Source organism: Corapipo altera, unplaced genomic scaffold (assembly GCF_003945725.1).
Source record: "Corapipo altera isolate COAL_440 unplaced genomic scaffold, ASM394572v1 2b, whole genome shotgun sequence".
In the NCBI taxonomy this organism is placed as follows: domain Eukaryota; kingdom Metazoa; phylum Chordata; class Aves; order Passeriformes; family Pipridae; genus Corapipo; species Corapipo altera.
Genome location: NW_020884874.1, coordinates 26,672,540 through 26,687,996, shown reverse-complemented (window position 1 = coordinate 26,687,996; position 15,457 = coordinate 26,672,540). Strand labels below are relative to the sequence as shown.

The 15,457-nt window shown below is 36.0% G+C and overlaps 1 long non-coding RNA gene across 1 annotated transcript in view; it reads right to left on the bottom strand.

Annotated features, from left to right (window-relative positions):
- LOC113942135 overlaps positions 1–9,267 on the bottom strand; it is a 47,222-nt gene extending 37,955 nt beyond the window's left edge. The window contains exon 1 of the long non-coding RNA XR_003525853.1: positions 9,193–9,267. This is a non-coding gene — a long non-coding RNA (uncharacterized LOC113942135). The remainder of the gene's footprint in view (positions 1–9,192) is intronic.
- Positions 9,268–15,457: the final 6,190 nt, after the last annotated feature.

Sequence of the window (15,457 nt, the reverse complement as noted above, 5' to 3'; positions counted from 1 at the left end):
CCCTACTGCAAAATATTCTGGCTGAATAACAGATCATTCAGAGCTCAGGTACATTCCTGACTCAGGACAGTTCCATGAAAGTAAAACACCAGGTTTTTCTGTTGCATTCAAATGTACAGACACATAGATCACTTTATAGATTTCTGCATTTTGGGTTATAGCTTTATCTGTAGCCTCCATATGGTTTTCATTTTTTTCATTGTAAGTTTGCATTTCTATGAAAAAAACAACATATAGCCTTGTCTTAAAGGTTCTATCAATTTACACAAATTGAGGGCACAGATGTGGAAATTATGGCAACATTGTAGAAAAGTGTCACAGGGACCCCCTCCCCATATCCTTCAGTCACATAATCCCACTGACTTCAGCAAATACTGGCTTAAGTACAACAATGCCTCGATTATGTTCTTCCACTCAGAGCAAGAAAATGATTCACAGCAATTAGCTTGACAAACAAAATCATGTTTTCCAGTCACGAATGATTAATGATTAAGCTTTGATGACACATTTGTTTATCATCTGTGATTCAAGGTATGGTTTGTGCCTGTAGATCTTAGCCTGGGATTTGTTCCTGTGCTACCTCTCACATATATCACTTTGTAAATGCTTACATAGTAATTTGCTATTTATGCTATGTGGTACTTAATTTATGTTGTGTTATTTCTGCTCTCTGTTGGAATACTCATTTTATTTGGAAAGGATTGAGTCTAGAAACACAAATACGAATGCAAACTGAGGGTGGATGAAGTATTTCTGACATTTTCTCTTACAATAGATAGTCTTCTGATCAAAAATCATGATTTATATTGTGTGAATAAATTTAGTCATAAAGAACACTAGAAAAAAGCTTTATTTGCTCGAACAGATGTTCACAAGCAGTGTCTTCCTATTCTCTCTCAACTGATACGTAGCTTAAAAACTACTCTGTGAAAGTGAAAACATTTGATTTTTTACAGAACATGTGACTTGTGCTTCAAGACAATTTCAAGAGCTAAATGTAAATGTTCTTCTTTTTAATAATTTTCTTCATAGAGTCCAATCTCTTCCACCTCTTACTCATCACAATTTTCGGGACATGCAATTGAAATTTGAATATTTATGTATTGTCACTTGAAATTAGCTCTTCTCAGCTATTACTTCACAGTCATAATGAGGTGATAATGTGTCTTTGTATAATTCAAGAGCCAGCTGGATGATTCTTGTCCTTCCTGCAGTAGCCTGATGTTAGTAAGGAGAGCTGTATTTGATGTTTGCTAATTTATTCTATGTGACTTGTCTATTATACCATAGTGAGTTTGGATGACTGATACTTCAAAATGAATGTAGTGCACTCTCATATTACTTGCTCCATCTAAATTAAGTCTTACTAAATCCTGTTTAAGTGATCATAGTGATTTCTCTTCCTTTAGACATATATATTTGTATATATTAACTGTGTGTTTTCTCTCTTTCTCTCAAACTATTAAAGACAGAACCCGAGAAGATATTCAAACAAGGTTTTTAAAAACTGTAACTGTGATTAAAGGAAATAATGAAGTGTACCAGTGATAGAAGACTTAAAATACAAAGGGAAAGGAGAAAAATAATGCTTCCTGACATCAGGGTAATTAAGCATATAGAAAGTAGCCTGAAGAGATGAAGACTGGAGGTAATAACATACCATGGATGTTCCTTCAGCTTTATGTTTTTTCTAACAGCCTCATTTTACTTTCCTGCCTCATAGTCAGTGAAGTTTTAATATGCTGATAATTCAATGTATTACTGATGATGTCTCTGAAATGAAGAAGTTTTCAAAAAGACAAAAGGTCTTCTCTTACTCTTGTCTGATTTATTTGCTTGATTTGGGTTTAGAGATGGGATTTCTGAAATCTTTGCTCTGTTAATGAGTAGGCTTTTTTTTCAGCCTGTGGTCTGAATTGATACTGTGAATTGGTCAAAAGAAGGAAATAAAAGGACATGTCTCCCATGTGTTCTACATGTCATCCGTCTAGGTCCCATTTACTGTCTGTTTTTTGAGGACATTTTTGTCAATTCAGAGTTTATGAGGTGATATGAGTAGCTTGTCATGGTTTCTAACATAAACCTGGAAGTATATGTTTCATACCTTGTTTTTTTGGCATGTAGATGAATCTGGGTATTAGTGTACATAAATTTTAATGTTGGATGAATGTGGAAAGAACCTCTTTGGGTTATGTCTTGGTAGTGGATACCTATATAGGGTATTTGCTCTGGCTCAAGCCCATGCACCAAGACATAGATAATTACACGGTCCAAAACTGTGTAGAGAATTTGGATAATCAGCAGGCAGTGCTTGAGGGTGCTTGAGTCTGCTGTCTGTCCCTTTTTATTCAGCAGCAGTTGCGTAGCCTGTAAGATGGTCTAAAAATACCTTCCTCCCAAGATCTATGTGAAGGTACTGGGGTAAAAGTTTGACATGACTTGTAGCACGAAACATGGTGCTAAATGCCTTACTGATCTACAGGACAGCCCCAGGAGGATGTTTTTCACTTAAAAATCCACTTTCCCATCTTCTGAGCCTGCTCAGCTTTCATCACTGCATATGGCTATACCTAAAACTACAGATGGCTTGGAGGGAATACTACATATCTCAGACACTGAGCTCTCAGGTACTGTGTTTCATTTGCAGGGACTGTTCATTGGGCACTGTCTATACATGGAATTTGAACCTTTGCTCATTTGATACTGAACACTTTCTGAATTGCTTTAAGTAAAGAGCTGTGGACTCATTAATGGAAAATAAACATTTTTTTTCTTGTAGTTTAAATTAGTTTTAATATCTTTTGCTAATTTCCTTTTGAATTTAAAACAATTAAAAAAATTTTGATTTGCTTTACATTCTTTTGGTGTTTATTACAAGCATATTTCAGCTCTGCCCAATGTGGTTTTTTACCTAGCAGATTATTTTTTCCCCCGAATTACCAACTAGCATGTGCCTCTGAGATCCATTTTTTTCATTAAAAGGGTTTTATTCCCCTAGCATAGCAATTACACTGATTATTTCTAAGTGTAGACAGATACAATCATGCTAATAGAGGTAATTACTTCTGTTGCGTTACAGTGGTTTGGAGGGATTTGCCTAGGCACTAGCCATGCCATTTGTCGCACCTGTCTGTGGGTTGGGAAGAGCTGGACAGTCTGATTAGGATGATAATTAATGTCTAGAGGAACTCTGTCAGGTACACAAAATCCTTTCTATCTTGAGATATTTAGAGAGAACTACACATTCTGATGTACTTGTCTTTAAAAAAGCAATTGTCTCTGCGATATCTTGAAAATCCAGGTGCTCACTCAGAAGGGGGTCTCCCAATCTGTTTGTGAGAAGCTTAGAGTGGCCAAGCATATAAAGAAACTGCAGAATGTGCTAGACTAAACAATTCTTTGACCCACTTATTTACCCATTTGGGTAAATAAGACGTCTAGAGAAAAATTGAGAAGTTCTATAAAAACAATAGAGATAAACACAAAGATTGTTTTGGGGACTGATGATCTTGATGGCAGCAAGACTGATTTGGTAACATAAAACTGAATGATAACGGAGGCTGAGAATCTTTTGGAAAGAGGTTATTGAAAATTCTACTACTTCTGACTTTTGTTGCTTGAGTTCCTGATAATGTTTGGTGGGAATTTATAGCTGTTCTTTTCTGAGGTAAATCTTTCCAGGAGGAGGCAGTTCCAAATCCAGCGTAACCCATTGTGAAACCCTAGAGGGAACCTGCTTTAAACTACCCTTGGGAAAAAAATGTCGAGAAAGCTGATAGAAACCATCTCAAATGGTTGAAGACACCAAAAAATTAAAACTGGCTTAAAATAGTTCAGAAAAAAACCTTCTTTTTTGAGTTAACACTATCATTATTCAAATAAGAGTTCAGGCAGATAATATGAAAGAGAATATTTGGGACAAATAACTGATTAAGTGGAAAAAAAAACTGGGAGAAAGAAAGCCATCTTTGAAGGTGGCTTATTTATATTTGTGAAGTTTGCAATTTTCAAGAGAGAGAGTTCACACACAAGGGTACACATAGTATACCGAAAAGGACATTATTTGAAAACTTACCTTGGGTGGCTCATGAAATATCAAAACATCAGTCTTACATCTTCCTTGCAACATTTAAATATATTAGAGTTGACTTATCCCATTTCTGAGCACTGACATCAAAAACAACAAAAAAAAAAAACCAAAAAAACCCCAAACAAACAAACAAAAAAAAACACCAGAAAATCCAGTTATTATGGATGTCAGGTAGAACCACAATGGTCTAGGAGAATGCCAAAAATAAGCTGACAATCTAGGAACAGAATAAGAGGTACAGCATAAGAATGACAATCTACAGAAATCACTAGACTAGAAATGCATCCCGTGGTGAGATGCTATGGCTTTCTTCTTCATGTCCTCTATTTATCAGAGAATGAAGTTTAACGTTTCTACTCGAGATGATTAACTGCCAAAAGAAGCACATCATCACCATGACATGCACCTGAACTTATTGAAAGCTGCCACCAGACCTTAGAAATTCTTATTCGCTCCAGCAACAGCACTATTGTTTAAATCACTGTCATATAGGAATATGAAAGAATATAACATGTGTAGTTTTAAAACCAAGAGAATAAATGAAAAGGACTTTTCAGGCTGAAGAAAGGCCTTTAAAGCCATTCAAGATTCTCCAACAAAATGAGGCAGATATAAAAAGGGACTTTTACCACATCCACATTGGGCTACATTTCCAAAGAGAAGTTGCAGAGATAAGAACTTTAGTGTGTTGGCCTTCTCTATACTACCTGGAGAACTGAAAGGAAAATACATGATGTGGTTTATCAGAAGACAAGTTGTTCAGCACAAACAAATCAAAACTCCCTTTATCCATTTCCATTTGGAACAAACTAATTCCCGTTATCTTAATTGTTTTCCCTTTAAGTACTTTATAATTTTAATAGCTGTAAATAAAATTATAGCAGCCTAATGTAACATTGCCTTCTGATTTCTATTAGGATATTTCTTAAATTATGTATTACAATTATTTCCTTTGGCTTTTTGACAATTCCTTAAATTACTCTTAGGAAAAAATCTTGTAACTCACAAAAAAAAAAAATTCAGGAAAAAAAATTCCTTATTTAAACATGAATAACCATGGCACTATCTATCCCTGCAGTCTAGATCCAGTCACACAAAACAAAACAAACAAGCAAAAAAGCCCCAAACAAAACATTAATAACAAAAAGGATCTTTTACAATAATTTTCACCAAAAGGTGTCCTCTATTTTATGTAAAATTTTCAAAATTAGAAATATTTTAACTATCTATTTCTAAATTCTCCAAAGTACTTCAATTTTATAGTGTAGGATAAAACTCAAACAATGCTACTGCTCATTCTGTGCATCTGTTAGCATCAAACTATTCACCAACAGCAGGGAATCTTACTTAGGGCATCTGATTATGACCACGTGATATTTTGTAAACTGAAATGTTTTTCATCATAAAAGCAAATAGAGGTGGTAGCTGGACTCATGGAATGAATATTGGTACATGCTGACAATATTATGAAGCTTTGTTGCCTTATCGCTTTATCGCTTCATAATTTTTCTGTCAATTTTTTCAATTATCTTATTTTTTCTGTCAAGACTTTCAGCTATAGTTCACATTGGTTTTTATTTTTCAGTCTTCAAATCACAGAAACTACTTGAAACATGGTGATCATGAAGAGACCATTCCATTTACCTCTGAAGAGAAATTAACATACTCTTAAGAAAATTCTTTGCTTTAAGAATAGGCTCAAAATTTTGTGACTAATAGCAAGTTAATAACATCACAGTTTATCCATCACATGAAATTTGTAAAGGCCTGGCCACTCTGTTTTTGCTACTTGCTAGATATTTTGCTGAGAAATAAGAAGAAGTTCTGTGTCTGCTTTAGCTACAAATAATGTTTGAGAAAGTTACATATTACCCTAGCATTTTGATGGCCTTGATATGCAAGAAGAACAAGGCTTATATGAGAAGTAACATGATTTATTAAACCAGATTATTTATCTAGTCAAAGCAGACAAGTTTTCAGGAAGCTTTCTTTCTCACATATTATTATTAGTATATTATCCTTAATTTTATCCTATAAGCAACAGGTAAATTTTTATGTGATCCAGAAAAATATAACTTTCAAAAATATACAGTCTTTGCAAGAGAATGGTTCTTGTGAAATTCTTTCCAGTCAATAGTATACAATGCACAGTAGGTAAAAATCTGGTGATAAATAAGACATTGCTAACATACCCGGTATTAAAATTTACTTAGAGAAAGTGATATTTTATTTTTAGAGAGTGGAACACATATGAAAATTCCTATAAAAACTTTATTTCCATGAAAATTAACATAATTTCCATGAAAATTAACATACTACTAATTATAAATGCCTCCTAATATGAGAGAGACCAAAAGCTTTCCTTTCTCTTTCAATGAATTGTAGTGGAATTTTTGCAGAATTACTGCAGTCTTAGAAAAAGCTGTGAATTTTTTTTTTTCAGTGCTGTTACTAGAAGCAATTAAGCTGCCTATAATTAGACCTCATAGATTTTTTTCCAGGTTTATGAACATACATTTCCATTGATTTGAATGAGAGTCCTGCACAACAGAAGTCTTTGAGATTGCTCGATTAAACTCTAATACTATTTTAAATTTAGCAGACTTTTTGAATTGAATGACATGACATGACATGATATTACATGATGTCACAGACAGCAAAACAATAAAAGTAAAGAGATGGTAAATCACTGAAAATCAGATTCATTGTGTACTCACTCTCTATGAGCAATGACACTTCTGTACTGGGGCAAAGCCTCCCTTCTCTATTCCATTGTTGAGAATAAAAGAAGACTTTAAAAATGGCTTAGCTTAGATATCCATTAGTTGGTTAACACTAGAGTAGATTAATTCCACTGCAGCCTTTCTGCACCTACGCTTCCCTAAGAGAAGAGAAAATATCATTTTCTACTGGTTCAATGTTTGTACAGATGAGAAGTGAACAGGTCTTATCTAAATATGGCACACTGCTCTTCTGGAAGCAAAGATGCATTTCAGGGAGCTTCAGGGAGCTAAGGTTTCTCACTCTGTTCCCTCAAGGTGGTAATCAGTATCTGCTGGAATCCTGCATCTTTTTGTACTTCTCTGAGCTTCTACTCAAGGAGAAAAGACACAGACTCACCTTTCTTATATTTTTTTCTACAAACTCTTCTGCACTCAAAACCCAACACTTCAGATCCTGGAACATAATCTGCTGCTTTATCGAAACTAAATACAATGTTGCTTAAAAGAATTTCCACAGAATTTTCCCCCCATTATCTTTCTCTTTCTGGGGTTTGGTGTTCTATAACCATTTCCTTCTCTAAAAACTTGGTAAGATACACCTTCTTTATAGCATGGGGGGTAGTCAGCTCTGTAGTTATTTTGTTTGCCTCCACACTTACAATTTCTCTCCAGCATGTCTGCATTAGTTCTGCCTTAAATACTCTCCACAAAGATGTAGGTGATGATGCAGTGTGCCCAGTAGAGGAAATTAGTACTGGGAATATTAAGCAGTGTAAGTAGGATCGGAGAATGAGAACAGAGTCAGAAAGAGAAACAAGGAAAAGGATATCCTGTTTTTCTGCTCTAACTATCAGAACTATCTCTATCCTTTTATTTTGAATTGGTGCAACTGAAGCGTACTACTAGACAGAGTCAGACTGAAGTGTGATGATTTCAGTATAATGCAGGCAGTCTTGTTGGCTATTTAAATTATTTTTTAATAATGAAAGGCAATAAAACCTGAAGTCTTCATATATTTTCTTTGTTGAAGACCAGTATAAATTATATGTCTCCGTCTGGATTATAGTAATATAAACAGAACCTTATGAGTTGTATTGTCAGAAGTCTGTACATGATACCTTTAATAACAGCATTCAGTGAGTGTAGCAAGCTTGGAATGTGGCTTTAATTCAGTACATTCGATAACTGACAAAGACACTGATTTTGTACAGGTTATATTGGCATGTGAAATTACCAGGAAAGGTAAACACATTCATAACTGAAAGCAAGCTATATAGAGTGATCTTTTTAAGAGAAAGAATAATCAATATTAAAAGTAATAGTGCTCTGTCTCAATTGACAGATTTGAGTTATCAAAATTAATTACATAATACTGATTCCCTTCATTAGCCATAAAGTTGACAAGAAAATCAGAGCAACACTACATAGCACTAACTTCACTAGCACTAATTTCAAAATAAATTTGCTCTGAAACTAAAGTTGGAAATTTCATAGATGTATGATAGTTCTTATGGTTTCACTGTTATCCTTTTTGCTTTTCAAAAGATTTAGTGAATGTTTCTTTCTTCTGTTGATGAGGGAAAAATAGTTCCAACAACATTTCTTGTCCCATTATCTTTCTCTTTTTAGGACTAATTAATATCAATATTTCAATATTCTAAAATACCATTTATAAACTACAATTGACTGCTTTTCTTTTATTCATGATTTTTAATGTCAAAAGAGTAATACATTATTTCCTCATATTGTTCACCCCAAGTATGTTGGAGTTGTATGTAATTTAAAGTAAAATTTTTTACAGGACTTGGGAAAAGTTCCCGGTTCTGGTCACAGTAATTCAGAATGATTCAGAAGGGACAGTTGTTCACAACTTTGACTACTTTCTAGTCTACTATTTTAGTCTTAGGAATCAGAGTGGTAAGAGTCGATCTGACAATATGCAGTTGCTAAATTTTATTACACTTGGTAAGTATATTTTTAGTCAATACTCTGCAGGAAAAAACTCTTTTTATGCATGGAGTGCTGAAAAGCCATTTGTGAGGAATCTCTGCAGTGAGCTCAAAATCAGTTCAACTTCCTAATTTCAGAGGAATGACAGTAAATGTTGTTAAATTTAAGTGGGCAGGGGAATATAGGCAGAAAAATTCTCGTTATGGAACAATGCACACACATAAATGCATTTTAAGAAACCAGTAACAAACAAACAAAAATAGTAAAGAGAGCAAAATTGAAGTAGCCTTGCACATATGTCTATTATACATTGTTTTCTGAGTATGCTACTCACATCTTAATAAAGTTATTTTACTTTTGTGATCAACATTACTTTAAGTCACTGTTGTTTGCCTCTAGGGGATATTACCAGGAGGAGACAGAACTCACAGTTCTAGCAGCAGTGCTGATATTTGATAAGCATTCTCAGGAGACAACATACAGTGCCAACTCTTCTGCATTCAATCCCTGTGACATAGGCACAATTACACCAACTTCAAGATGAGCAACACCTTACACATTATGTTAGCTAATATGTTAATTTCTTTATTCTTAGACTGGATTAAGTCTTGTAGCTGTTGTAACTTTCAAATTGTACATTAAAAGATGTACCTTAGTTTCAGGTATCCTGTTTCAGTTATAAACCATGAGTCAACCAGAAAAGTCTTTAATCTTTAGGCCTTTTTATTTCTATTTATGTATTCTCATTTTATGGGTATTAAACATATATTAAATATATAACTACCTTTATAAAGTAACTGGTATGGTCATGTCCCCTGAAAAAATTAGAATAATTCTAGATTGTTTTCACTCCCTTTCTATTTTTATTCTACCTCCTACTTCTTGGTTTTCCTCTGCATCTTGTTCCAGAGAGTTTGAAATTATTTGTCATATTCACAGTACAGAAGACATCTTCCGTGTTCCAATATTGTTTTCTCCTTTCTCCATTTAAAAGTATCAAAGATTACCACACAGAGTTGAAGGATGTCCCACTGAGACATTCACAACAGAAGAAATCCCCTAGAATCCAATAAATGAAAGACATTTTAAGTGTAAGTCAGTGAGACGTGACCACTGATGGTTATAGAAGTTGACATGAGTGGTAAGAGTTTTACTAAGCCAGACTCAGTGGGTGTATGGATAACTGGGCACATGTAAGTCTCTGAGTACTGTATGATTCAGCCTGCTCTTCCTGTCACCTACTTCTTCTCACTCACTATTTTATTCTCCCCCCAATGCTTACTGTTTCTGTTCAAAGAGGCTTCTTTCACCTTAGTGCTCCAGCAATACCTGTTTTCAGGATGGAGCACAAAAGCACTGACTGCTAAATTGCCTGCAGCTTTCAGAGCAGATCTGAAGAGCTTCCTTAAGTCACAGTGCCTCCTTTCTTAACACCATCTCTCAGTACTTATGAGCATTTGGGGCACCTGAGCCATGTGTCCCTCTCTTAGCAGCAGCCCCTCTCTTGCTAGTCCCTCTGCAGACATGCTGTCAGCAGCATCAGAGAGGTCCTGTTGGTGTATAGATCCCACATTTGGTGTAGGGATTTCTCTCAACAGTTTTTACCTTTCGGAAAGTTTATTCTGACTTCTCTCCAAATCACAGGATCCTCTTTATTAAGTCCTTAAAACTTTTACATTTTTTTTCTCATTTTCTTTTCCTTCCAAAATTATAAAAAATAACTCCTGTAAAATGTGTCCTCACATGCAACCCAGTCCCTCCATCTGAATTCACATGACTTCTCTGTCACTATTTGCAGACCTGTACAAACATCTTCCTATGTTTTTCAGCTGGTTTAAGGTTTCAAAATTTGATATAGAGTGAGGAAAATATATCCACTGTTTAAAAATCTTCAGTTTCCGTACAATGAAGACCTGTAAAATCTATTCTTTCATGTCGCTAATTGTTTGTCTTCCTCTCTTTACTGTAGTAGTTTCAATTCTTTTGCAGAAATATAAATCTCTCACATTTAAAAAATTGTTGTCTCTACCTATGCTTTCTCTATTTTTTCTTTCCTTTGGTCCCTTTCTGACTTTTTACTTCCCTTCTTTTTCCCATTTAAATTCTCTCTCACTTTCTGGTTTATATCCTTTTAAAGGTTAAATTCTACCACAGAAGGATTCTTTCCTATTCTCTGCACCACAATGTGTAAAGTCTACTCCTTTTTTACTGTTTGGTTGGAAACCTAGACTAAATGCAAGAAAGTACACTGTTCTTCATTCAAGTATTACAGAACCATTAACCTGAAAGGAGTGTACAGGAAAAAGAAAGAAACGAGGACACTTCAAAATAGGGTTAATAACCATTTTTCTGGAAATTAATACATTACCTCTTAAAGAGACTTGTTTCTAGCCAGTTCTGTCAGCATTTCGTCTTGTTTTCTACTTATACCTACATAATTCCTCCTTTTTAAAATACAGTGTATACCCATGCTTTGCTGCATAATTATCACAGCACAATTTCCCACTTTTAAATTTTTGTTAAAAGAAGCTTTCATTTTTTCATTGTTCCTTTTTAATGAAAATTCATTTATGCTTTTTGAACATCAGAGCAGATTCAGTAAAAAGAAAAAGGAAAAAGAAATTAATATAAAATGCATAAACATATGCTCAAAAGTCATGTTAAGACTCTGTCATCTATACTGAAGCCTTTATTATAGGCTTTTATCTCTTTTTACTTATTCAGAAATCCACAGCCTTGAAAAAGAGTTACTTAACTTTCTCAGTGGGTAGCTGATTTGAGAAGTGGGATATGTTAGCATTTTCTTTTGTTGTTTTGTCTCACCTAACAGAATATTTACTTGAAGTAGATGCTTGGTTTATGATAATCATATGGGATATAACTGCAGGTTGACCAGGAGGCCTCGTTGAAAACTTATATCACAAAGGAATTTCATTTGTGCTTCTAACATACCTTGACCAAACATTATTGAAAATGTCAGTTTTTTCTAGCCTTGCTGAAGCAAGAGACAGATGACATCATCATGTCATCTAGTCTGACCTTCTTTATACCACAGGTCAATAAGGTTCACACAAATATTTTGTAATATCTAAGATTTATTTAAGCCAGATGTCTCATTTCAGATTGCTGTAGGTAGAGGTAACAACAGACCTAAGCACAACCAGTGGTTTAGGCTTCTTCATGGCTGGAAAACTGTTGTGGTGAGATGATCCCAGTAGGCAAATCATATCTGATGCATTAATTATTCCTCCTTCTTTGGTTCTTCATAAAATACCTACTAAGCCTGTGAGAAAATGCTTATTTATGCAAAATCAGCAGCCAGTGTTGGTCTGGGTAAGTGAACTATGCATTGCGGAGATTCTCTGTGTTGCAGAGTAGACTCACAGTACTCGTTATTTGCCTTGATTTTATATATAAACAAAAATCCCAGCAATTGCTTATTTGGTTTTTGTGCACTACTTTGACATGTCAATTTAAAAAGTACTGACTGGACTGGAAGCACTGAGATTGGAGACAGAGATTGTCCTGGAGGCTGCTCAGGAGAGGAGGGAGTTGAAAGGCGTGATGGGTGGATCCATCACCACCTGTATGGTGGCTAAGGCTAAGATGCTCTGCAGAGACATTACGGTCTCTGGAGAGACTAAGCCTATGTTGATGTTTGCCATACCATTCTCTGGTATCTCTCACACTGCATTCAACTGGCATGGAATAGCCCCTGTCTGCATTATGAGACTCTCTGACCCTCTGAAACAGGGTGACTGGGTCCTGTGCGTCTTTTGGGAATGATGTTCATCCATGTTGGCTCTGGAAGCACACCCAGGATTTTTCAGGGACGGCCTTGCTCAACACCTAGCACAGTCAGTGACTGATCTAGAAGTTTGTCTGTGTAAATCACTGACTCACAGCGTTCAGGAGTGTTCCCTAGAGCTGTTTGATGTGTCTATGTAGGCTCAATCCCAGGACCTGAAAAGGGTGACAGAGTGAAAGAAATTCCCTAGATAGCAGTTTACTCCCATGTGGGAGCTGCTATGTGGCTACCTAGAAGCAAGGACATGCACTATGGTCTGGGATGGAGATGTTCAGTAACATCTTCCAAGACATGAAGTTTAATAACTTTAATTTCCATTTTATCTTCCTTGTTTTGAGCTTTTGTTATGTAAAAAAGGTTCTGTTGCTCAGGTAAAAGAATTTAGCTTTTTATATTTAAAGGTCTTTAGACTTTCTCTAGAAACAACTATAGGAGAGACAGATTCACATCAAAGCCCAACTAGTCCCACAGTCTCTATCACTTGAGAAAGATATGGAGAAAAAAATCAAGAGAAGTGCACAGGCCACATGTACACAGAAGGAAATAAGTTTCTCCCCAATTCCAGAGAGAACCTAGTTGCATCCCAAAGGAGAAGATTTAAAGGTGTCTGCCTAACAATGCAGCTTCCTTTTCTTTTCCAGTAAAATAATTTAATTTTAGAAACAAAGTGCTGTAGGAAGATTTTTGCACTGGTGGGGGTAATCTGGGAATTCACTTCTACACCCTTTCTTGTTTGGAAAAAAGTAAGGAGAAATTTAGGGAGGATTTACCATCAAACAGAATGGTTTGTGGCATATAGAGCAATCCCAATCCCATGTTCCATTCCTTACACTAAAAGTAGTGCTTTACAAATGGCTGAATCATTTCCATTTGAGGGGCAGCACTTTGGAGCTTCTTTTTGAAAGGTTTGAAAAATAATGGATTGTGCACTTTTGAATTGCTGTGTGCCACAGCTTCAAGTGACTCTGAAAAGAGAAACCCATATTATGATTTAAAAATTGTTTTGTATATCGTTGGTTTGAGTCCTAAAGCCTAGCTGCAAAACATAGGGAATCAATAAAATTCTTTTTCCTGACAGGACAGACTTTAATTAGGCTGTTTTATAGCCAATTTGAAAGGTACAGGAAAACAAGCCTTAAAATGCCTTAAAACACTTTTTCTTGCATTTCAGGTATGCTTTTTCCCTTAATGTAAGCATCTAGGAATGAGAAAAGTTTTCTGAAGATAGAGTAAAATTTAAAAACTGGACCTTAAGAGGCTTGTGAAACTCACAGATCTGAACAAAAATGTACCACATGATCTCATTTTATCTTTACTAAACAGATAATGGAGGCTGCCGTACAGAGGTGTCTTGATAATCTTTCTTCTCTCAAAGCAAATGGTCAGATTGCCACAACAAGGAGCAAAAAGATTACATTACATTTACTTTCCCTAGATTTTGAGTACTAGAAAGGCAGTGCTTTCCTTAGTTTATGAGAAATGCTGAGAGGGAAGCTTATCTTAACAAGGTTTTTGTTTCATACCATTGCTGACAGGACAGCTACTTTTCATTCTCTCTTTCAAAAATTAATATCAGCATTCTTCCACAAAACAAAGTACGATATAGCTCCTGGTCAAAGTAATTTGTTTTTCTACCAGAAGTAGGCGCTGTGTACTCTAAGCCCGAGCTGTGCTGTTGTGTAACAGTTCAGAGACCGCCTGTCAGCTGTGCTGAGCCCTTCTGTGTCCTCAGTCTCCCAGGGCTTCCTATTTCCATCATCCTAGCCACTTGGTCCCATCTGTCAGTGTAGAGATAACTTCAAGAGAAAAAAAAAAAGGAAATGCTCAGGTTGTTGTCTAAAATTACTTCAACCCTTTTCTTGGTGAGGTTCAAAATACTTTTCTGACAAAACCACAGCAGCCAGGGAGCCTAGTACGATGCCTAGAGCAGTGCTGTAATTCAGCATTGTCTGAGAGACGCAGTGCAAGCACATACCCCAGTGTCATGGTTTAGGAATAGTATCCCCAGTATAGTGTTCCTACTGATACTATGTGCTGCTCACTTGCTTCCCCCTTGCCCTACCCCTGTGGCAGGCTGGAAAGGAGAACTGGAGGCACAAAAGGTAAAGATTACGGGTTTAGGTAAGAACGATTTACGGGAAACAGGAAAAAGAAAATTAACAGTAACAGCTACAATATCAATAACAAAGTGTACAAGACAGGCAAGCAATTCACTGGTGGTTGCTCGCAACTGGCAACTGGCGTTACCCTGCCATTCCCTCCACCACACTTATTTGATCTGAAGTAGCCTCAATTCTCTGGAAGAGAGTCCCTTCCTCCCCCCACCCTACCCCCCCTCCCCCCGCAATGATGTGAGGTGATATAGAATAACCTCCCGGTCCTAGCCATGCCCCCTCCTGGCTACTGCAAAAATTAACCCTGTCCTGGATGGAACCAGGACACCCAGGAGATCAGAAACTCCTTTTTTTTCTGCTCCCACTTCAACAGACAAAGTTTTAAACTCCAGGGCTTCACTCACGCAATTTGTCTGGCAGAAATGAATGTAAAGATAGCACAATCTTATGTACGGGTGTAGTTCAGCTTGGATGTATTTGTACTTTGGCAATATTAATCCCATAAGCTACATTTATCATTTATGTCAGGGTTTATCAAATAGCAGGAATGAGGTTTGTATTTCTACTCACCTCACCAAACTTTCATCCACCAAGGAATATGCTGGGAAACAACACACATAATAATAATGATCATCTCAATGCCAATGAAGCAATGAAAGAGAATCAAGGATGAATTTGCTGTACATTTGAAGGAGTGAGAAGAGAACAGAAACACCAAGTTGGACTGCTTTGTTTACTGCAACACATTTTAATTATGATTTACAGTTGTGTA